Source organism: Narcine bancroftii, chromosome 6 (genome assembly GCF_036971445.1).
Source record: "Narcine bancroftii isolate sNarBan1 chromosome 6, sNarBan1.hap1, whole genome shotgun sequence".
NCBI lineage: Eukaryota > Metazoa > Chordata > Chondrichthyes > Torpediniformes > Narcinidae > Narcine > Narcine bancroftii.
In genome coordinates, this window is record NC_091474.1 from 142,464,108 (window position 1) to 142,489,416 (window position 25,309).

General features: G+C 41.3%; 2 long non-coding RNA genes across 3 annotated transcripts in view; one reads left to right on the plus strand and one right to left on the minus strand.

The window, feature by feature from the left end:
- LOC138737609 (uncharacterized) overlaps positions 1 to 13,037 on the minus strand; it is a 37,296-nt gene extending 24,259 nt beyond the window's left edge. For both annotated transcript variants that reach the window (XR_011341062.1, XR_011341061.1), the window contains exon 1: positions 12,852 to 13,037. This is a non-coding gene — a long non-coding RNA (uncharacterized lncRNA). The remainder of the gene's footprint in view (positions 1 to 12,851) is intronic.
- An 86-nt stretch (positions 13,038 to 13,123) lies between these two features.
- The window catches only part of LOC138737610 (uncharacterized), a 47,521-nt gene continuing 35,335 nt past the window's right edge, over positions 13,124 to 25,309 (plus strand). Inside the window, exons 1-2 of the long non-coding RNA XR_011341063.1 lie at positions 13,124 to 13,180; positions 17,577 to 17,654. This is a non-coding gene — a long non-coding RNA (uncharacterized lncRNA). The remainder of the gene's footprint in view (positions 13,181 to 17,576; positions 17,655 to 25,309) is intronic.

A 25,309-nucleotide genomic window follows, 5' to 3' on the forward strand; every position in this document is an offset into this window, starting at 1 on the left:
TTTAATTTATGGTGATGATCGGGGTGGGGGGGGTGATGTAGCGGTTGTGTAGCGTGCCGAGTGGGCACTCAACATGGTAATGCAAACCACCACCGTCAGTGCAGTGCACGGACTTACCTAAGGGCTGGCATGCTAGCGGTACTGAGTGCTGAGGGATGGCACATTAATCATCTGGGTCCCCTGCTGAAAGGCACGGGACATTAACAAGTCTCAATTTAAAACTGCTGGTCCCGTGGACTTGCAACTGTCCCTTAACAAAGTCCCACCTTGTCCCGTGGGGCCCTGGACAGGCAGGGAATAAAAGCCACTTGTAAAGCTTCAATAAACAAGTCTTTGGTTGACTAACCTAGTGTGTGATTGCTTTTTTCTCAGTAGCTCTACCGTAGTAGCCACTACAAGATTATGATTAGTGCTGTGAGAACAGGCATCCACCTGTCTTTTATTTCCTATGGATGGTGCGTGGCCTGTCGAGTTTCTCCAGCACTTTTGAGCACTGCATTGACCAGCATGGTGCTCTGCCTAGAGTTGCACCTCATCTGCCCATTAGCAAAGTTGGATAATGATAACAAAAGGCTGCAATGAGTGTGAAACCTTCCATTACCGGTGGCTACAACTACATAAGAGCAAGAGTATCCCACAGTAAAGGTATTCTCAGCATACAAGAGTGCCCCACAATCTGTGAGATATTATTTATGTCACCAACAACACCCTGGAAACAGCCACAGTCACCCAAACAGCACTGTCTAAATTTGAGATTGTTTTTTTTTAAATTTCAGCGATCAGTCAGTTATTGTACTAAAGCATTCTCCATCCAGCACTTTTTTTTATATTGCATTTATTTTGTTATTCTTTTTGCAAATGTTGTCTGACACATTAAGTGTTGTCACCCCTTTATGTCCTTTTATTTCCCTCCCTCTCAGTGCATCCTTTAAAAACTCTCAGCAGATCAGACTTCCTGCTGAAAACCCAATTTTTTCACTCCTCCCTCTTCTGGTAGCTTATATCTATGATCACTTTTCAACCATTACACACCTCCCCATCCAAGTTTCAAAGCTTGTCAGGCCTCTATGTAGAAGCACTTCTTCCACTGATTGCTCAGTGGTTAGAGCACTGGTCTTGTAAACCAGGGGTCATGAGTTCCTCCCTTGCTGGGACCTCATTTCTGTGAGGGACATTGGATGAAGTGCCAATTTTCTATCTTCCTTAATAGTAGACAAAGTTAAAGAATTTCATGTATGTTACATTCTAAATGTAGTATTACGTGGAACCTTTACCTTTACAATATTGTGTGTGACAATAAGGAAATATGTCATCTCCCCAGTAGAGATCTCAAAGGGGCCATGTGTAGGAAAGCTCTTAAAATGTGCACATTTGGTAGTAGGAGTTAACTGGCTGCTAAGGCTGAAGGCCTTCATGATGCCTTTAAGTGAAGAAGGTTAGACATTTATTATTTAAAGTCATGTTCAGCTGCACAAAGCTCATGTAGGGTTTTGTTGAAGTGGAAGTTGAAAAATGACCTAATGATGACCTGACCAATGCTTTGTGGCACGAGTCAGATACTCCTGATGCTGCCAGAGGCACTTCTAAACACCATGGCAAACCGTTCATCTAGGTAACCTCATCTCGGCTTTCTGGCAGAAGTGCTCGCTACATCTCAAAACCCATTTACAGGGCTTATATGCCTGCCAAGCATCTGGAAAAGGCCGAAGCAATCTAATTTAACTTTCCCTACCCTGCCACCTCTGTGAATATATAATTTTCCTTATTTTGCACTTGCATCACTGATGATCTTCCAGGAAAATAAGTGGAATATTTGAAAAGTTATTCTTTTGATGCAATCCCATCGATAAGATGCCAGACAGCTTCATGGCGAAGAAACCAAATGCCACCAAAAATAATTGCATTGACTTTGTCAATGGAATTGTTTTTAAAATGCCAATTTGTAGCTAACTATGCTCTAAACTACAAGAATATGTGCTTGGCACTGAAATCATACTTTATGCAGTTTTATATAGTTAAACACACTTTATCTGAAAAATAAATGATCAATATAACATATGATATAATTTGAAGAGATGCTCTCAGCTCTGCCTGTAGTCTTCACAGCATTAATGATCATTTAATTATTGCAGTTTCTGCAAACCTCTCTTTAGTCAGTAGTCCTGGAGGGAAAACAAAAGATAAAACAAGCCAAAACTGTTTTAGGCAAGGCCATCTGTCTGTCAGTCAGAGCTGTTTACACAGCGTTAAGAGAGCAGACTTGTTCATTATATAACTTCTGTTTATGTTTCATTGTTTAAAAATTCACCCTCTTTCAAATGCTGACACTACAGCTTTCAGCCCAGATTTCAGGACTGGCAGGAAGACTGCAGTCAGAAGTTTTTTCAGTGTTTCTGTATACAAACTGTGTTTCCTTAATGTCCTCCTAAAATAATGTTACCCAATAAAAATCCCTGACAACAGGCGTGGCTATGGCAACACAGAGTTTTAACCACAAACTCCGCGTTTAGTAAAAAAAATTGAATGTACTGAAAATAAAAAAGTCCATAAATAAGTAAAGTAATTTATGTGTTGATTCAACATCATGTCAGTTTAAATTTTGCCACCAGCATGAAATTTTAGTATGAGTTTTACCAGACACAAAGTATTTTGTAAAGTGCAATAGTATATTAATTGAACAGAAATTGCAAACAGTGCATTATCTTGCTCAGTTCAGTTGCTGAGAATGTTGAGATTTCCAATCAGAAACACCAAACCTACCGCATCAGGAGGTAGAGACACCAAGCTCACCAATATTTACCTATCACTATATAGTCAATGCTTCCTGTTATTTGCCATGTTCTGCATCACCAGTACTGCATAATACTGGTTACCTTTGTTTCCTTCTATTGGCTTAGAGCAAGATAATAGCTTTGGCTGGTCAAACTCACCTTGATGACAAGGTGTGCTTGAGCTCCTCCAGCACTCTGTTGTGTCACCTTGATGACAGTTCCTTTCACCAAATGTTTCCATAGTACTTCAGTCTCATGTTTTACTCCTGTTACACCCAATTTAAGCAATGAACTGATAAACATCAACCAAAGAATTAAGACACACAGAACTAAAAAAAAGCTTATCGATATTGTTCTTCCTCTCCTGTTTAAATGGTCAAAGTACATGTGTATGCTATGCTAAAGTGAGCACTGAGATCACATACCCAATGTTGGTGCTAATTATTCTTTTTTAGCTTAGTATTAACCAGCTAATTAGCCATATGGTTCTGTTTGCAAAACGTATTAGACTGCATTGTCCTCAGATCCGTCGAGCTTGACCACCCCTGAGATATTGTTGTCAGTCCAGTTGGCCTGTCATCATAGGGGCATTATGGAGGGAGAAGTAGCAACTGAGAGAATACATTTATTTCCTCCAATTACTGTGAATCAAAAGGAACGGAATCAAACTTTGCCTACCTCAGCAACCTGTGTGAAAATATACCTTGGATAAAAGTTTAACATTCAGCAAAACTGAAGTATTGCCCTCTTTCATTGCCCATCTTACACATAACATGGAAACAAACATATTGCTGACAACATAGAGGTGAAGTTGCTGCATCAGCAACAGATGGGCATGTATTAATTTAATTACCAACCATGAAGTCCAAATGGGAAAAGACTCAAGTAGATGTGCTGCTTAGTAAACCTCATGATTAATTCATGAAGATAATTACTTAGAGAACTACTTTACTACTTTCTTCTGTTGTATCCAAACAATTTTACAAATTATAACCTTGCTTGCTAGCCTAAATGCTTTAACCTAACGTGCATGAACTATTTTGCAATTTTAGCAAATAAATTGCTGTTTTTAATTGAAGTGGCATTGACTTGCAACAAGACCAATAGAGCTAAGCTGCAAAAATGATCATGCATAATGCCCAGCAGACTTAAATATAGTCCTTTTACTTCCGATATTGAGATCTGGATTCTGTTCAGAATGAAGGATTAAGATAACAGTTTGAACATTGTTGGGTCATCTTAAGAGGGGATTTGCATTGTTAAATATCTTGGAATTTTTTTATTGATAGAAAAATGCTGGGTTAGATTCATAAGACTGATTGTAAATATGTATGTAATGAAGGTGGATGCTTCAAGCATTTACAAAATGTTCCTTTAATGGAGGTATTACTCCATTTAAAACAGTATGCAAAAATTTCAGGGCTGCAGAGAATTGGATTGGAGGTCAATCTACAGAAAGAGTGGCAGAGAGGATCACTGGAGTCACCCTAAACCACCCCCCACTTCGACGTGATCTACCGGGATCATTGTCTGAAGAGGGTGTCCAAAATCATTGAGGTCCCCTTCCATCTTCCACACGGCATCTTTCAGTTGCTCCTGATGAGGAGGAGTTCCAGGAGGATCAGGGCCAGCACCACGGGGCCGAGGAACAGCTTCTTCCCACGGGCAATGAGAATGCTGAACGACTAAAGGAACTGCTCACACTAACCATCCGAGACTCTCTTATGTACAAAGCAATAGTTATCTATTTATTTCTTTGTTGTGTAGATGAAATATTTGTCCTGCATACATGTTGTTTGTCTGTACGTGTGCAATGTCTGGTTGCGTGTCTGCATGTTTTGTACTGAAGTCCGGAGAACACTGTTGCATTGAGTTATACTTGTACAATCAGATGACAATAAACTTGACTTGATTTAACATCCCTTTTCTTAAGACTGACACCCCTTTTTCTCAACATTGGGAACATTCCTCCTGCACGTGACCTGTCTTGTCCTCTATGAAATCCTTCTCATTCTTCTAATTTCCAACGAGTTTAACTTGAAAGGATTCAGCCCTGCTTTATATCTCTTCATGTGGAAACCCTCCCCCATTTCATCCCCACACCTCCACAGCTCCATCTTTACCTCTGCTTTTCTTTGGCTTGGCTTCGCGGACGAAGATTTATGGAGGGGGTAAAAAGTCCACGTCAGCTGCAGGCTCGTTTGTGGCTGACCAGTCCGATGCGGGACAGGCAGACACGATTGCAGCGGTTGCAAGGGAAAATTGGTTGGTTGGGGTTGGGTGTTGGGTTTTTCCTCCTTTGCCTTTTGTCAGTGAGGTGGGCTCTGCGGTCTTCTTCAAAGGAGGCTGCTGCCCGCCAAACTGTGAGGCGCCAAGATGCACGGTTTGAGGCGTTATCAGCCCACTGGCGGTGGTCAATGTGGCAGGCACCAAGAGATTTCTTTAGGCAGTCCTTGTACCTTTTCTTTGGTGCACCTCTGTCACGGTGGCCAGTGGAGAGCTCGCCATATAATACGATCTTGGGAAGGCGATGGTCCTCCATTCTGGAGACGTGACCCATCCAGCGCAGCTGGATCTTCAGCAGCGTGGACTCGATGCTGTCGACCTCTGCCATCTCGAGTACCTCGACGTTAGGGGTGTGAGCGCTCCAATGGATGTTGAGGATGGAGCGGAGACAACGCTGGTGGAAGCGTTCTAGGAGCCGTAGGTGGTGCCGGTAGAGGACCCATGATTCGGAGCCGAACAGGAGTGTGGGTATGACAACGGCTCTGTATACGCTTATCTTTGTGAGGTTTTTCAGTTGGTTGTTTTTCCAGACTCTTTTGTGTAGTCTTCCAAAGGCGCTATTTGCCTTGGCGAGTCTGTTGTCTATCTCATTGTCGATCCTTGCATCTGATGAAATGGTGCAGCCGAGATAGGTAAACTGGTTGACCGTTTTGAGTTTTGTGTGCCCGATGGAGATGTGGGTGGGCTGGTAGTCATGGTGGGGAGCTGGCTGATGGAGGACCTCAGTTTTCTTCAGGCTGACTTCCAGGCCAAACATTTTGGCAGTTTCCGCAAAGCAGGACGTCAAGCGCTGAAGAGCTGGCTCTGAATGGGCAACTAAAGCGGCATCATCTGCAAAGAGTAGTTCACGGACAAGTTTCTCTTGTGTCTTGGTGTGAGCTTGCAGGCGCCTCAGATTGAAGAGACTGCCATCCGTGCGGTACCGGATGTAAACAGCGTCTTCATTGTTGGGGTCTTTCATGGCTTGGTTCAGCATCATGCTGAAGAAGATTGAAAAGAGGGTTGGTGCGAGAACACAGCCTTGCTTCACGCCATTGTTAATGGAGAAGGGTTCAGAGAGCTCATTGCTGTATCTGACCCGACCTTGTTGGTTTTCGTGCAGTTGGATAATCATGTTGAGGAACTTTGGGGGACATCCGATGCGCTCTAGTATTTGCCAAAGCCCTTTCCTGCTCACGGTGTCGAAGGCTTTGGTGAGGTCAACAAAGGTGATGTAGAGTCCTTTGTTTTGTTCTCTGCACTTTTCTTGGAGCTGTCTGAGGGCAAAAACCATGTCAGTGGTTCCTCTGTTTGCGCGAAAGCCGCACTGTGATTCTGGGAGAATATTCTCGGCGACACTAGGTATTATTCTATTTAGTAGAATCCTAGCGAAGATTTTGCCTGCAATGGAGAGCAACGTGATTCCCCTGTAGTTTGAGCAGTCTGATTTCTCGCCTTTGTTTTTGTACAGGGTGATGATGGTGGCATCACGAAGATCCTGAGGCAGTTTACCTTGGTCCCAACAAAGCTTGAAAAACTCATGCAGTTTGGCATGCAGAGTTTTGCCGCCAGCCTTCCAGACTTCTGCGGGGATTCCATCCATACCTGCTGCTTTGCCACTTTTCAGTTGTTCGATTGCCTTATATGTCTCATCCAGGGTGGGAACCTCATCCAGCTCTAGCCTTAGGGGCTGTTGAGGGAGCTGGAGCAGGGCGGAATCTTGGACTGAGCGGTTGGTACTGAAAAGAGATTGGAAGTGTTCTGACCATCGGTTGAGGATGGAGATCTTGTCGCTGAGGAGGACTTTGCCGTCTGAGCTGCGCAGCAGGCTTTGGACTTGGGGTGAGGGCCACTCCGATATAAAACCTACGACCCAAGGACCTCGCTGCCACGTCCCAGCTTGCTTGGCCATGGCACACGAACCATGGGTGTAAAGGGTGGGGCCAGTACTGCGCACACTGCACTCCACCTAAAAGCTCCTTTGCGCAGGCCCGAGGACAGGTCCACGTCCTCCCCCTCCACGTCCTCCCCCTCAAAAGATGCTCACAAACTCAAGCTAGCATGCTGGAACATCAGAACCATGCTAGACAAGGCTGACAGCCACCGACCTGAACGTCAGTCTGCCCTCATTGCACATGAACTCCTCAGACTTGACATCGACATAGCCGCTCTCAGTGAAGTCCGCCTGGCAGATGTAGGCAGCCTCCAAGAACGCGGCGCGGGCTACACACTCTACTGGTCTGGCAAGCCTTCGGATGAACGACGCCTATCTGGTGTAGGCTTCATGGTCAAGAGCTTCATTGCCTCCAAACTCGAAAACCTTCCGACAGGCCTCTCGGACCGAATCATGTCCATGCGACTCCCACTTCAAAACAAGCGTCACATCACCCTCATCAGTGTCTATGCTCCAACCCTCCAGGCGGAACCAGCAGAAAAGAACAAGTTCTACACCGACCTGCGCAACCTCATCCAACGTACCCCTACAGCCGACAAGGTTGTCATCCTGGGCGACTTCAACGCTCGTGTCGGCAAAGACTCAGAAACCTGGCCAGGAATCCTGGGCAAGCATGGCGTCGGCAAGTGCAACGACAATGGGCGCCTCCTGTTGGAGCTCTGCGCAGAACAGCGGCTTGTCATTACAAACACCCTTTTTCAGCAGAGGGACAGCCTTAAGACCACCTGGATGCATCCCCGATCCAAACACTGGCACCTCCTGGACTACATCCTGGTGCGAGAAAGTGACAAACAAGATGTGCTCCACACCAGGGTCATGCCTAGCGCGGAATGCCACACTGACCACCGGCTGGTTCGCTGCAAGCTCAACCTTCACTTCAAGCCAAAGCCCAGGAACATAAAGCCCCCAGAAAGAGGTTCAATGTTGGAAAACTGCAGTCAGACGAAGCGAGAGGAAACTTCCAGGCAAACCTCAAAGCAAAGCTCGACGTTGCAACCCGCCTCACGGACCCGTCCCCTGAAACCCTCTGGGATCAGTTGAAGACTACCATACTGCAATCCACTGAAGAGGTACTGGGCTTCTCCTCCAGGAAAAACAAGGACTGGTTTGACGAAAACAGCCAGGAAATCCAGGAGCTGCTGGCAAAGAAGCGAGCTGCCCACCAGGCTCACCTTACAAAGCCGTCCTGTCCAGAGAAAAAACAAGCCTTCCGTCGCGCATGCAGCCATCTTCAGCGCAAACTCCGGGAGATCCAAAATGAGTGGTGGACTAGCCTCGCCAAACGAACACAGCTCAGCGCGGACATTGGCGACTTCAGGGGTTTCTACAAGGCTCTAAAGGCTGTGTACGGCCCCTCACCCAAGTCCAAAACCTCTGCTTTACCCAAGTAATTAATCCAGTGAATCAAAGCAACCAAGATAAAGAATCCTACCACAATTTAGGAAATTCTCTGGTGGGACTTTTTTTTCACTTTTCCTGCACCAGTTACTGTAAGGCACCTGTTAATTTGGGATCTCTTACACCCAATGACTGTAATGTTATTATTCTGGCTGTTTTCGCATTAGAGAGTAAGCAAGCACACTAAAGAATTATTTACAGGACCCACACCAAACAACAATTTTTTTTATCAACAACCAACACAAGAGCTAGCAGCAAGAATAGACTCATCTGGCTCATCAAACCCTCTCTGACATTAACTGATCCAGTCATGGACTCACCTCCATTTACCTCCAATTTCACCTTTGTCTTTTAATTCATCTACTATACAAAAACTTATGTAACTCTGTCTTTACCATATTTCATACGGGAATCCTATGTAACTCTGTCTTAACCAATTTTAATAAGGCAAACCTATGTAACTCTGTCTTAAACATATTTCATAAGGCAAACCTATGAAACTGTCTTAACCATATTTAATAAGGGAATCCTATGTAACTCTGTCTTAAGCATATTTCAAAAGGCAAACCTATGTAACTGTCTTAACCATATTTAATAAGGGAATCCTATGTAACTCAGTCTTAAGCATATTTCATAAGGTAAACCTATGTAACTGTCTTATCCATATTTAATAAGGGAATCCTATGTAACTCTGTCTTAAGCATATTTCATAAGGAAAATCTATGTAACTCTGTCTTAAGCATATTTCATAAGGAAAATCTATGTAACTCTGTCTTAAGCATATTTCATAAGGCAGTCTCTATTGCCTCCTGGACCAGAGAAATGCAAAGATTCACTACTTCTGGGAAATGCAATTCCTCCACATCTCCATCCTGCATATATGGCACCAAATCTTAAGACTATTTCTCCTAGTTCTACTTTTTTTTTAAACTGTTATATTTTGAAATATTATTGCAAAAGAAATATCGTTTCCAAAAAAATAATTATGGCTTCATAGGTGGTTGAAAACTTATTTATTCCTCGAAGTGCAACTTGTAATGCAACTTTCCTTTTTGGATTATTGCAAGACATTGTGGACTCTGCGTTCCCTGGAGACCCATTGTTGGGCTCTTCCTGGGCAACATGGTCTGACCAGCGCACCAATAGTTCCACTTCAAATTTGTTATCATCTGACTCCACATATCTTTGGCTTGGCTTCGCAGACGAAGATTTATGGAGGGGGTAAAAAGTCCACGTCAGCTGCAGGCTCGTTTGTGGCTGACCAGTCCGATGCGGGACAGGCAGACACGATTGCAGCGGTTGCAAGGGAAAATTGGTTGGTTGGGGTTGGGTGTTGGGTTTTTCCTCCTTTGCCTTTTGTCAGTGAGGTGGGCTCTGCGGTCTTCTTCAAAGGAGGCTGCTGCCCGCCAAACTGTGAGGCGCCAAGATGCACGGTTTGAGGCGTTATCAGCCCACTGGCGGTGGTCAATGTGGCAGGCACCAAGAGATTTCTTTAGGCAGTCCTTGTACCTTTTCTTTGGTGCACCTCTGTCACGGTGGCCAGTGGAGAGCTCGCCATATAATACGATCTTGGGAAGGCGATGGTCCTCCATTCTGGAGACGTGACCCATCCAGCGCAGCTGGATCTTCAGCAGCGTGGACTCGATGCTGTCGACCTCTGCCATCTCGAGTACCTCGACGTTAGGGGTGTGAGCGCTCCAATGGATGTTGAGGATGGAGCGGAGACACATATACATCTAGACAAAACAGCGTTTCTCTAGATCTAGACCATGGTGCACACACAATAAACAAGACATTATAATCACATTCAGTATATACATAAAGATATCTTAAAATGAATGAAATACAAATACCGATATATAGTTTGGGATTGTTTACTTGGTTAGGGTCAATCCCCACTTAGTCTGTGGGAAGAAGCTATTTCCCAGCCTGCTTTTGGTGCTTGTGCACTTCCTTCTTGATGGAAATGGGCCTCAATAATTCTTTCAATCCTGTTTAAGCAATGCTCCCAGTGAATGTAATCAATAGAGGAAAGGGAGACCCCAGTGATTTTCTTAGCCGCTTTGATGATCCTCTTTATTTTTAGCTACCATACCACAATGATGCAGCCAGACAGGGAACTAGCATTTGTGTTCCTCTAAAATGTTGTCAAAATTGGGGCCAGTAGCCTTGCCCTCCTCAACCTCCTGAAGAAATATAGGTGCTTCTATATCTTCCTGAAAAATGAGCAGGTCTTGTGGGTCCTGGGCAGGTCATCCAATATATGCACACCATTGATGTTTATTGGAGAGTGGTCAGCCTTCATCCTTCTAAACTACACAATCCTTTGTCTTGTCCATGTTACACTATTTTATGAACCTCTCAACCTCATCTCTGTAAGATGACTCATCATTGTTGCGGATGAGGCCAACTACTGTTGTATCATTAACAAACTTGACAAAAGTCAGATAAACAAAGAACTTCCTCACAAATCTCGCCTGACCCCACTTCACGGGCACCACCCTCCCATTGTTGGAAGATACTGCCTGAAAAAGGCAGCCAACATCATAAATGTTCCCCATCGCCCTGGACACAACCTCTTCTCACTGCCCTCTTCAGGTAGAAGGGGCAGAGTCCTGAAGTCCACCACCCTTTAGGTTTTTTTAATCCAATAGCTAATAGGTTCTTGAACCTCCCCTTATTATTGTAATCATAAACTACTCAGAGACCACCAAAAGATCTATTTGTGTTACTGAAACATTTTTTTTCAGTAACTGGGAATGTTTATCTTTCTATCTTTCTATATTTATTGTCTCTTTTTCTGACTAAGCATATCATGTATACTATTGTGGTTAGACTATCATTTTACATACCTGTTGGTTGCAGCAAGTGAGAATTTTGGTGCATCTATACTTTGCACTTATATGTTTGACAATAAACTCTCTTTACTGCTTCCTCTGGAGATATTCAGCACTCCAAACTCAGCCCAATCCCTATTTCCAGTGTTTTGCAGTCCCTGGTCTAACTGTGGCTGGTGTACTGATTCTCAGCCCTCTCCCCTCAATACAGAGGTCCTAAAATCTCAGTTCTCACCAATGCACCATTGGCCTAATTCTCCCCTCCCATGTACTGTTGATCCACAATCTCATCTAAACCTAGCACCTGCCTTCTGCTCCCTATGGCTCCCTCCATTCCCTCTTCTTTTTACAGCCATCACTGCCACCATCTCCATCCCCTGGACACCCCAGGCCATCACCAACAATCACCTTTCTACTTACGTACCCACCCCTCCCCACGATTTCTCCAAACTGTGGCCATTGACCTCCCAAATGAAAGCTTCAAGTTCAATGGACAGTCAACTACCAATGGTTTAATTAGGTCTCCACTGCCACATCTTTATAATCCATTCTTTAGCATCACTAAGCAATAATTTCTCTTTGATGCTCCGTGTTGCAACATCAGGTTGGTGGCAAATCTCAAGGACAAACCTAACGCTGCCAATGACGAGAACAAGCCTGAGACCTTCAAATCCACAACGGTACATAATATGTGTTTATCAGACTGAGCTATTCAAAGCCTTCCTCTAACTGTTTTGTGATAGTACAGATCTATCACCAATGTACATAGTGTATATAGTTACTGTATCTAGACTGTGCTTACAGCGATTGGCTGAGAGCTAAGCCACGCCTATTGTCTGGGCCTTAAAGGGTTGTGTCCCTAGGCAGGTCGGATCATTCCGGACTGGTCGGCCACCTGTGAAGAGCTCCTGTCTTTTGCTAATAAAAGCCTTGGTTTGGATCAACAAGTCTTTGATTCTTTTGACGAGCTCTACATGTTTATCAATCCATTTTTCCATGGAGCAACTGTTCATTTAGCTGCAAAATCATGGGAATCTAATCTAACAGCAACGGGCTGGCCTTCTCAGGAAATTAAGGGTGAAAGATCCTACCAGGGTACAGGAACCAACAGATTCTGTAGCAGCAATGGAAATTGGGGTTTTGTTCAGAAATTTACAGCACACGTGCGCAAAACAAATTAGGCAAAAATGCTGGTGCTATATTTTCACACTTTATAGAAAGTCATAATCTTCTTTGCAAAATTTATTACTCTCATGGATTATTCAGCTTTATACTCACAAAGGAACAAAAACCTTCACCTTGACTTATGACCTAAGTGGCATAAAACACCAATGCCAGGTGATTGAACAGAGAACAGTTTTGAATGTTTATGAACAGCTCACTGTCACTATCACATGCCTTTTTTCACCTCTCCCAACAGTGGAAGAAGGGACACACTGTTCTCACTCAAAAATACTGGGATTCATCCCTGCAGAACAGAAGATAACACTGGGAGTGAGACATCCCCGATTCGTTTACAAGTAAAGAATTCATTCCTTGCATTCTCCTTGTCAAAGTGTCTTCAATGGAGGCATTAATCAGTTTGGCGCAGAATAATGACAGCAATCAGGAAGGAACTCAGCTCACGTGAAAACACAGGTCCTTATTTGTGTATGTTGTGGTGTGACAGCTTCTTCTCATAATATTTCAGATGGAACATTATTCATCGTACAACTATTTCTTTTTTTCTCTTTAAAAGAATTCCCCATCAAGTCTGACTTCTTGATTTATTGCTGCAACTTTTAAAAACTTATTTACCACAAATGTGTGGCTGTAATTGGCCAAATCATCTGAACAGCACAGTACAGCCTCACAATGGCTTCTTTGTGACCCTTTGTGACCTTCAGCATCTTTCTGTCAGCCACTTGTATGCAGAGAAGACAGTTTCTCTTCACAATGACCTTTGGCCTCTCATGGTAAATAAAATGGTTTAGCTTTCACAAACTATATCCACTTTACAAAGACGGCATTTTAGTGTTGCTGTTGTGCATGGCAATTAATAGCTCAGGCTGAAGGAGGACATTGGCATTGTCAACAAAATGAGAGGTTTACGGACTCCAGGAAAATGTTTAACAGGGATCTTTGTGTTTACATTTTACTTCATTAGATAGAGTTTAAAATAGGAAAGACTTATTCTATTTAGTAAATTTTGAAACTTCAGGAGTTCTAGGTTGCATTCGTGCAATGGTGTTGAAAAAACAGCACCCAGCAATGTCATAATCAGGAGATAATATAAATTGATTTATCTTATTTGAGGGATGAAAACTTGGATAATTTTCCTGAATAGTGAGTACTTCACAGGAGTTTCTAGGTAGGTATAAATTACAAACCAGGTATGACTCCCATGTCCCCATTTTGGCTGCAATTTTGCATGACAAATTAATTTGAATGCACGGGGTCATCTTGTGAGGTCCTTGCATCTATTGTAGGTGTACAAGACAAGGCCTGACAACATAACCTCTCTAGAAAGTTCTTTATGCAGGAAGAAGCGAGCAATGACAAAATGTGAGGGCTACTTGGGAGGGTCTCACCAAGGTACTCTCTGAGCAATGCTGGGCATGTTCTTTGTTCGCTTCTCCTGTCTCCCACTTAAAGCACACGTAATCTCGCTGTTCCAGTCCCCATGACCTGAAATGCTAATTCTGTTTTTCTGTCCACAGAGGCCGCTAAATTTGCTGAGTATTTCCACCTCTTTCTGTTTGACCTCCACCACCAATTCTCAGCTGGTGGAGCCCTCACATGCATTTTCTTCAATTCCCATCATCTGCTCTCAGCTTCTCTCTGTCCAGACAAAACAGGGATAAATGTCCCCAGAAATTCCCCTTTGACTCTGCATTCAAATTTCTACTCTTCACCACTTCTGCTCTGCCCCAGAGATCCCATTACCAGTCCCATCTTCTCTCCACCACCCCTTCTCCCCTCATTCTTGCCTTTCAGCAGGGATTACTCACTCAATTAAACACTTCCTCCCCACCCCCCCCCCACCAATCATCTAGCGACATCTTCCCCTGCAACAATGAAATGTTCATATTCCAGGTTTTATTAAAGGTTATTTGCGTACATTTTGGTTTGACCATCTAGAAATTACACCACTTTTTGTACAAAATTCCCGCATTATGAGTAACATAATGGTTTTTTTTTCATTTGGCTTCACACGTGTTTGTGGTTATTCAGATATGTTTATTTGCTTCATTGGTGCAGGTATAAGAGAGCTAAGCTTGCTTCTAAGCTTTTGATTACCTTTGGAGTCTGTAGTTGCCATTTTTCAACATGAAGACGTGGGCCAATGAAAGTCAAAGAAGCCTTTCAGAAGCTGAAAAACAAGAATTAAAGTGTTAGAGACATCATCCAAACCTTAGGATGACCAAAATCAACTGTTTTGAACATTATTAAGAAGAAAGAGTGTATTGGTGAGCTCAGCACTTACAAAGTGACTAGTAGGCCAAGGAAGACCTCTACTGCTGATGGCAGAAGAATTCTCATCATAATAAAGAAAAAATTCCAAACACCTGTCCAACAGATCAGAAACACTCTTCAGAAGGCGGGGTCAATTACTACTGTCTGCGGAAGACTTCATGAACAGGAACAATCTAACTACCAGGTGCAAACCACCAGTTAGGCACAGAAATAGAATGGCCAGATTACAGTTTGCCAAGAATTATTTAAAAGAGCCTGCAGAATCCTGGAAAAGGGACTGGTGGACAGACGAGATCAACATTAACCTGCATCAGAGTGATGACAAGTGCCAAGCGTGGAGGCGTAAAGGAACTGCCCAAGATGCAAAACATACCACCTCATCTGTGAAACATGGTGGTAGGGGTGTTATGGCCTGGGGATGTATGGCTGCCACAGGTGTTCTTATCTTCATTGATGATGTAACTGCTGGCGGCAGTAGCAAAATTAATTCTGAGATGCGTAGAAACATTTTTACCTGTTCAGGTTTGAGCAAATGCCTCCAAACTCATTGGATGGCCTTTCATCCTTCAGCAAGACAATGATCCTGAACATACTGCTGAAGCAACAAAGGGGTTTTTCAAAGCAAAAATCTGTAAAATTCTGGAATGGCTATGTCACTCCCTCTTCTAAATCCAGTTGAGTATACCTTCCATATGCTGAAGATTACATTTAGGAGGAAAGCCCCCCTGAAATATGAGAAGTTGAAGATGACTGCAGTAAAGGACTGGCAGAGCATCACCTGGTGATATCTATGAATCACAGACTTCAAAGGATATGCAACAAAATACTAAACATGACTACTTTAATACACATACCATTGCTATGTCCCAAATATAATGGTGCCATGAAATGAGGGAACTATGTATAAAAAGTGCTGTAATTTCTACATGATTAAACTAATATGTACACAAATATGCTTTAATAAAATGTGAAATGTACACTGTGATCATATGTGAATCATGTGATTACAAATTTAAAACTGTGGAGTACAAGGGCAAATAAAGGACAAAAGTGTTATTGTCCCAAACATTACGGAAGGCACTGTATGGCAATCTCATTCAGTTCGTCAACTACTCCATCAAACTTTAACACATTCACTGTAGAAAATATACTCACTGGCTGCATCACTGCCTAGTCTAGGAATCCGAATATGCCGGAATGCAGAAGGTTGCAAACATAGGTCCATCACAGACTCTGACCTCCATGAGTGAAAATATTTATGTGAGGTGATGCCTCAAGAAAGCAGGCATCATCATAAAGAATGCTTGGTCACAACCTTGTTATACTGCGAACTTTGGACAGGAAGTACAGAAGCCTGAAGGCCAGCATCTCTAGTTTCAAGAAGTTTCTTTTACACGGGTAAGATGTCCAGAGTCTCCATAGAAAAATTAAATGGAAATATGATTTGGGAGGTCTACTGCTCTCATCTTTTAAAAATCATTACCGAGTGGCCCAGATGAGATTTCTTACTTCCTTTTTTGAGGAAGGTGACAAACTGCATGGTTGAAAATAGGACAGAGAATAGCAGAAAATGTTATATATGAATAAGAAGCAAAATGAATATCTGGTAAGAAGGAAGTCCCCTTGTTAAAACATATAATTAATATTTGGTATAAAATAAATTGAGATTGAAACAAAAAGGGTCTATCTCCTAAAACATCTTTGATTCAAAACAGACTTATCTATTATACAATGGGTAATAAAATTTTCCAGACTTGGTCTCGTAAAAGGATCAGATATATTGAGAATTGCTATGAGCAGGGGCAACTTATGCCAGTTGAACAATTTAAAAATAGATATGGAATCCTTAACAAGATCATCTCTGCTACTTTCAATCAAGAGCATATCTAAGGGAAAAATTGGGGCCATTGTTTTTATCAAAGTGTAATGTTGTGAAGACTCTGATTTGAAATGGAAACACAAAGAAATTCTCTTCAGCAATGTATTTTTTACTTTAAACAGGAGCCCCTAAAGAGGGGGTTCATATATCTATACAGAGATGGGAATCAGACTTAAATGTAAGTATTGATGAGCAAAACTGGTCTGATTTATGCAAGGACAAAATTTCAAATACAATAAATGTAAGGTATAGATTAGTACAATACAATTTTTTAGCATCAATTCTATCTCCCGCCACAGAAATTAAATAAGTTAAAGTCAGATTTATCAGATAAACATTTTAGATGTGGTGAAGAGATAAGGAACTTTCTAACTCTTGAGTTGGTCATGTTCCAAAGTGAGACCTCTTTGGGTGGATTAGGACATTTTTTAGAACAGATTATTGGAATTCCATTTCCATAACACCCAGAATTGTCTTTATTGGGAAATATAATGGTGTTATGACCAAAATGGAAATGATCTAAATATCAAGTTGAATTTGTTAAAATTGCATTGACAGTGGCCAGAAAGTGTATTGCAGTTTCTTGGTGTGGCATGCTGGAATGCAGGAATGCATAGCTGTTATTCCCCTCGAGAAAATTACTTACAACCTAAGAAATAAGTATGACACATTTCTACAAATATGGAGACCCTATCTTGAGTTAAGTTTTTTCCAGTCCTCGAGTCCACGTTAACTTTCTACAAAGAAGAAGACTAGTTAAATAATAAATTGAAATCCATGGAGTGATAGGGCACTTTCCAGCAACCTTTCTTATTTTCCACTCTATCTTTCTTTTTCTCTTCTTGCAAAATTTATTCAGGGTCTTTTAGGTGGGTGGGCCGATGGAGGGTTTGGGTTATACAGTATAAATTTGTCTACTTACGTTTTTGTATTTTTTTAAATTTTGTACTTGACTACACGTATGGTCTAAAACATTTTCAATAAAGTAGGAAAAAAAAGAACTTTCTTTCCAACAGCTATCAGACTCCTGAACCTTCCCTTGTTACACTGATCATGGACTGGACCAGCAGCACCAAAGGACCATCTGCCTTACAGTAAGTCACTTCTTTTCACTAAGATTACTGTGAATATTTATTATCTATCTTTTGTATTTATTGTCTCTTTTTTAATTCATTTATGTATATTATTGATAATTATTAAACAATTATCTTTTCAAAGTATCTGTTCAGTTGCAGCAATTAAGAATTTTGGTGCATATGGACATTGCTTAATATGTGGGATAAATCCATTATAATTGTTATAATAGAACAACTTTATCTTCAGCTATTCAATGGGTAAAAAAAAAACACTGCTAAAATGCCATATAAGATCTTCACAAAAAGTACTTGAAACAAATGAGACTCCATTGTAGAAATCTGTGATACTCCACCACAAAAATCGGCAGACTCTGGGATAATTGGAGCTTTCAGGATGAAGATCGTTAGAGCTGTTTTAGGTAAGGGTATCAAGAGATAGAAGGCAAGGACAAGAATAATTGAGTTGATGTCTTGATCAAGTATCACCTAATTGAATGTGGAAATGGGGGCTGGCTGGCCTTCTGCCATTTCTGAATGTTTCAATTATTATATCTTCTACACTATACTTTTCCATGTCATCCATGAATTCTTATTGGTTCGATGTGCAAATTCCATGCCACCAAGAAATTAGTCAATGAATGCCACATTCAGTTTTTAATGTTGTCTTAAAGGACTGTGAAATATTGCATCTCACTGCAAGGGGGATGGAAGAGTTAACTGGCTCTTGGCAGGCTGCAGAAGACTCCAGTGAAAGGCTGTGCAAGAATACCAGACACTTACCTTGTCACCACCAAAGATTCACAATTAAATACCCCTTTTAAGAGCTGACAAGTGACGAAAGGGGTGTCAGCAGAGGTCATGAATATCAAGGGCTTCTATTCCCTTAAAGCCAGCCTGTAATTTTCGATTTGGTGCAAAAGAAAGGGAACAAAAAAATTCTCCTATTTTCCTATTGTCCCATCAAGGGGATATTACATTGCAGAAAATGCACTGCCAAGTTGTTCGGCGGCTGTTTGCAGTACCTCGAAAATCAGTGAAGTAAACGAGAAGAAAAGGAAGGCAGGGAAGGGAAGTGAAACATGACAGGGCCTGAATTATATGGCTAAAGCTAATCTTTTCCTGAGACTTTCACAAAATAGCTTCGATAGTAATTTTGTGCTTTTTCTGGTTCTCTCGTGTCACCACTATCAAACCTGTCATATTGATTTCTTGGGAAAGGACTGGCAAGGTGGCTTTTCATTCTCAATCTTGTGCTGGTAACCAGGCAACGTAGTGACCTAAGTCAATAGGGACTGGTTTCATGGCCTGAATGGGTGCCCCTCAAAGTAACCTGAGAATTGTCCTGTTGAATTCGATAGAGATAGGAGTATGAATGTTGAGCCATCATCCAGATTACAGGTAATAAAATCCCAATGATTAAAATACACATATTTTTGAGATAAATATATATATATATATATATATATATGCTGTGGAGGGGAATGGATAGAGGGTAATTCAGTCCAGTTGTTGAATATATGGATAACTGGTGCATCATTAAATAGTTTAAGATTCTGCTGGCTTGGTGTTCGATTGAAGACATTTGTAAGATTGTGTTATGTTGATGGATTTTATTTAAGGAAGGGGATTTAAAAAAACCAGATCCTCCTTTGGGCCACAGGATACCGACAGTTATCCCATGTGTCGCTTTAGCTGAACTTTAATATCATAAGTCTGCTCCCCTGATGCACACACAGTGGTCACAGCTTCCTGGTAACTTGGCCTCATGTTCTCACAGTTGTTTTCTCTATTCTTTCTTTGAAAATTGGGAATGGGAGGGAGGCCATTCGACCCCATGACATTTTTTTTCTACTGGTCCATCTCCTGACTGAATGTTCAGAACAGTTCTTTATTGTTCTAAACCCTTTGCAATGTCAAGTATAATTAACCAATAGCTCCACGTTGGTGTATAATAACAAAGGCAAATCTACACATGTAGCAATATAATATTGACACAGATAATACCAAGCACTTGGTAGCTCATAGAATAATAGGATACAGAAGTTTGCAGCATAAAATTTTCAAAATTGCATTTGTGCAAGGTCTTTGCACAAGTAACCCCAGAATTAACTCTACTCCTCTCCTGTCATTGCCAGTGCTGTATTTTCAACTGGTTCACAAACTTAGTACAAATGAGTACTTGATGGTCAGTATGCACAGTGTCAATCACAGGGCCCTTTTAAATGTTTTTTTTAACTTTAGTATGACATCCATTTTTCCCTAAAAGATGGGATTTTCTCTGTTTTTCCATGAACTATGTGATTGTCCCTGTTTTAGCTACTATTTACTATTTGTGGTAAACCATTTGCTGTACAAATAATATTATGTGGCATTCTATGTATCTTCATCTCTATTTCTGGACCAAATCCTGTTCTACTGTTCAATAAGACCTTAGGTGATCTGATTGTGATTCTGGATTGCCCATCAAAACTTCTCACCTTCTTACTTGTCTATCTACCTCCATCTTAAAATTATCAAAGTCTTTTGTGAATTCAAACACTCGTGATCTTCTGAAAGAAAGAATTGTCTCCTTTTTACTTTAAATGGTAAATGGCATCCTGGATCTTTGAAATAATGATTCCCTAGTTCCAAATTATTTCACAAGAGGAAAATTTCTCTCCATCTCCAGGATTCACAAGACCTTATATTTAAATCAAGTTCACGTTTACTCTTCTAAACGCTAGTAACACAAGTCTAGACTGTCTAACCTTTTCACCCTTAAATAGGAGGATGAGTGCTGTGATTTGATTTGTTAGGTATAATGACTCTTCCATTCAATACCCCTCAAAATTGATGCTGTACCTGTATATTTGTCTTTTACACATTATGCTCCAATGTGAAGTACTCGAGATGGCAGAGGCCGACAGCATCGAATCCACGCTGTTAAAGATCCAACTGCGCTGGGTAGGTCACGTCTCTAGAATGGAGGACCATCGCCTTCCCAAGATCGTGTTATATGGCGAGCTCTCCACTGGCCATCGAGTCAGAGGTGCACCAAAGAAGAGGTACAAGGACTGCCTAAAGAAATCTCTTGGTGCCTGCCACATTGACCACCGCCAGTGGGCTGATATCGCCTCCAACCTTGCATTTTGGGGCCTCACAGTTCGGCGGGCAGCAACCTCCTTTGAAGAAGACCGCAGAGCCCACCTCACTGTCAAAAGACAAAGGAGGAAAAACCCAACACCCAACCCCAACCAACAAATTTTCCCCTGCAACCGCTGCAACCACGTCTGCCTGTCCCGCATCGGACTTGTCAGCCACAAACGAGCCTGCAGCTGACGTGGACATTTACCCCTCCATAAATCTTCGTCCACGAAGCCAAGCCAAAGAAGAAACCCAATTACATCTGACTCAGAATTAAGCAATCTTCACCATTGAAATAATACGTTTATATTTCATTTTCCTGCCAAAATGGACAATTTTACATTTTCTCACATGATATTATTTGTCTGATCTTTGCCCATTTACTTGTCCTAAAAGTATCCCTGTGAAATCTCCTGTCCTCTTTGCTATTTTTTTTCCAACCTATCATGGTGTCATCAATAAATTTAGCAACTATTTGCTTTCATGACTTCATCCAAGTTATTTATATAAATTCTAAAATAAAATGAGGACCTAGCTCCTGTCCCAATAGCATGCCAGCTAGAAAGAGACTTCTACCATGGCTTTATTTCAATGATAATTATATTTATTGTTACATTGCACAATATGAATACAGTATGCATCAAAACTCTTACTTGCTGAAGCTGAACAGGTATTTTGTTAAAAAAAACAACCATTTACCTGTATTAAGGTACTTAACTGAATTAAAAAGACAATAAATGCAAACAAATAAATAAATACATACATAAATATTTGCATAAACTGAAGTCTCTTAGGGTGCATTTGGCACCAAAACTGCCAAGCTCATTCAGAACAATCCACATCTACAGTACCCTTCATAATGTCTGGGACAAAGACACTTTTTTTCCCCTCTATTTGCCCCTGTGCTCCACTGCTTTAAATTCACTTGTGATTAAAGTGCACATTCCAAATTTTATAAAAGATTATTTATATACATTTTGATTTGACCATGTAGAAATTACAGCATTTTTTATACATAGCTCCCCCATTTCAGGGCACTATAATGTTTAGGACATTTGGCTTCACAGGTGTTTCTGAGTACTCAGGTATGTTGCATTGCTTCATTGGTACTGGTATAAGCAAGCCTTGCTTCCAAGTTTTTGATCACCTTTAGAGTCCGCAGTTGCCATTTCTCAACATGAGGACCAGAGTTGTACCAGTGAAAGTCAAAGAAGCCATTATGTGGTTGAACAACAAGAATAAAACATTATGAGACAACATCCAAACCTTAGGTGTTTTATATAATTAAAATAAACATTTTTTTTAAAGATTTCAGTTTGAGGAGATGAGAACATATTTGTTAATTGTGGTATAATGCAATATATTATATCAAAAGATGCCTTATAGTGATATTTTTTCCCCTCTGATGTTGTACTCCTATTCTCCTTATGTATTAGTTACCTATAATATGATTAATAAAAAAGTTGAAAAAGAAAGAAAGGAACATCATTAAGAAGAAAGAGTGTACTGGTGAGCTCAGTAATCGCAAAGGGACTTGGTAGGCCAAGGAAGACCTCTCCATTGCTGATGACCGAAGAATTCTCATCAGTATGAATAAAATCCCTAAGCACCTGTTCAACAGATTAATAACACTGCTTAGGAGGCATTGTGGATGTGTTAATGATGACTGTCCACAGAAGACTTCATGAACAGAAATATAGAGGCTCCACTGCCAGATATAAACCACTCGTTAGCCACAGAAACAGGATGGCCAGTTACAGTTTGCCAAGAAATACTGCATATAAAAAAAAACTGAAGAATCCTGGAAATAGGTCAAGTGGACAGATGAGACCAATATTAACCTGTATTAGAGTGATGACAAGTGCCAAGTATGGAGGCATAAAGGAACTGCCCAGGACCAAAAGCATACCTCCTCATCTGTGAAACATGATAGTAGGTGTGTTGTGGCTTGGGCGTGTATGGATGCCACAGGTACTGGTATCTTCATTGATGATGTAACTGCTGATGGTAGTAGTAAAATTAATTGTGAGGTGCATAAGTAAAATCTTATCTGCTCAAGTATGAGCAAATGCCTCCAAACTCATTGGACGGCCCTTCATCCTACAGCAAGACAATGATCCCAAACATACTGCTGAAGCAATGAAGGAGCTGTTCAAAACTAAAAACTGGAATATGTTTGAATGGCTAAATGATCTAAATCCAATTGGGCAAACCTTCCATATGCTGAATGGAAAACCTAAGAGAACAAAATCTCTAAACAAGCAGGAGGCCTGGTAAAGAAATTATTCAGTACCTAGTGATGTCCATGAATCTCAGACTTCAAGCAGTCATTCCATGCAAGGGAAACACAACAAAGTACTAAACATGACTACTTTAATATACAGTACACACCATTGCTATATCCCAAATATGGGCAGCACGGTTAGCATAGCGGTTAGTGCATTGCTGTAATAGTGCCAGCTATTGGGTCCCGGGGTCCATTTCCTCACAGTCTGTAGAGTTATTACATTCTCCTTGTTTCTGCATGTGTTTACCTCGGGGGCTCTGGTTTCCTCCCACTGTTAAAAAATGTACTGTGATTATAGGTCAATTGTGTATAATCGGGCAGCACGAGCTCATGGGCCAAAAGGGAATGTTACCATGCTGTAATGCCTAAATTAAACTGTAAATAAATAAATTGAAATGATCGTGTCCTAAAATGAGGGAACGATGTATAAAACGTGCAGAAATTTCAATATGGTCAAACCAAAATATATGCAAATAACCTTGAATAAAACCTGAAATATGCACTTTAATCACATGTGAATTATTTCATTACAAGCTTAAAATTGTGGAACACAGGGACAAATAAAGGAAAGAAAGTGATTTATTCCAAACTTTACGGAGAGCACTGTATGTGAATAATTTATCCATTTGGAATCAGGGCAAGAGAGTTTTATCATCTGCTTTTGCTCCAGATCTGGAGCCACTTCAGTAAAAAGGTTCTCTCATGAAAAAGATTGGAATAATGCAATGCCTTATCATATCACCATAAAACAATTACAGTATGGAAACAGGCTATCTCATCCACTCTAATCCATACTGATTTAAGTGATCTCCTCTAGTCCCATTTACCTGCACTCTGCCCATAACCCTCCAATCCTCTCACATCCATGCACCTATCCAACTTTTCCTTAAATGACAAAATTGACCTTGCTTCAACCACCTCTTGTGGAACGTCATTCCACTCAGTCACCACTCTGAGTGAAGAAGTTCCCTCTCATGTTACTTCTAAACTTTTGTCCCCTAATCCTTAACTCATGACCTCTCATTTCAATCTCAACCTACCCTCAAGGGGAAGAGCTTATTCACATCTACTCTATCTATTCCCCCATAATTTTATATACCTCTATCAAATCCCCCCTCAATCTTCTATGCTCCAATGAATAAAGACCCAGTCGACTCAATCTTTCTCCATATTCTAGATTCTGCAATCCAGGCAACATTTTAGTCAATCTTCTCTGCACCCTCCCTGTCTTATTGATATAATTCCTATACTTTGGAGACCAGAACTGCATACAGTATTCCAAATTTGGCCTCACCAATGTATTGAATAGTCTCAACATCATCTCCCAGCTCCTATATTCTATGCTATGATTTATAAAGGGCAGCATACCAAAAGCCTTCTTCACCCTCTATCCACATGAGATTCCACTTTCAAAGAAGGATGAACCATTATTCTAAGATCCCTCTGTTCCTCTGCATTCCTCAATGCCCTCCCCTTCACTGCATACATCTTGTTTTGATTATTCTTCCCAAAATGAAGCCATTCACACATATCGGTATTAAACACCATCTGCCATCTTTCATCCCACTCTTCTAAGCAGTCCAAATCCTTCTACAGTCCCCAAAAACCATCCTCACTATCCACAACTCCCCCTATTATTGTATCATCCATATATTTACTAACCCACTTTACCACTCCATTATCTAATTCATTAATAAGGGACCCAACATTGATCACTGAGGCACACTGCTTGCGACCAGTCTCCATCCTGACAGACAGCTATCCATCACGACTCTCTGGCATCTACCTTCTAGCCACTGTTGAACCCATTTAATTATCTCAACATTAATACCTAGATCCTGAACCTTCCTTACCAACCTTCCATGTGGAACATTATCAAAGGCCTTACTGAAATCCATATAGACTACATCTACTGTTCTACCCTCATCAACCTTCCTAGTCACCACCTCAAAAAATTCAACAAGATTTGTCAAACATGAGCTTCCCCTCACAAACCCATGTTGGGTGTCCCTGATCAGTCCCTGCCTCTCTGGATACTTATATATATTATTGCTAAGAATACTTTCAATTAGTTTTTCGACCACCGAAGTCAAACTTACAGGCCTATAATTGCTAGGCCTACACCTGGAGCCCTTTTTAAACAGAGGAACCTTATTTGTGAAACACCAATCCCGTGGCACCATGCCCCCCTCTAGTGAATTGTGAAAAATCACTGTCAGAGCCTCTGCTATTTCCTCCCTGACTTCTCTCAAGATCCTGGGGA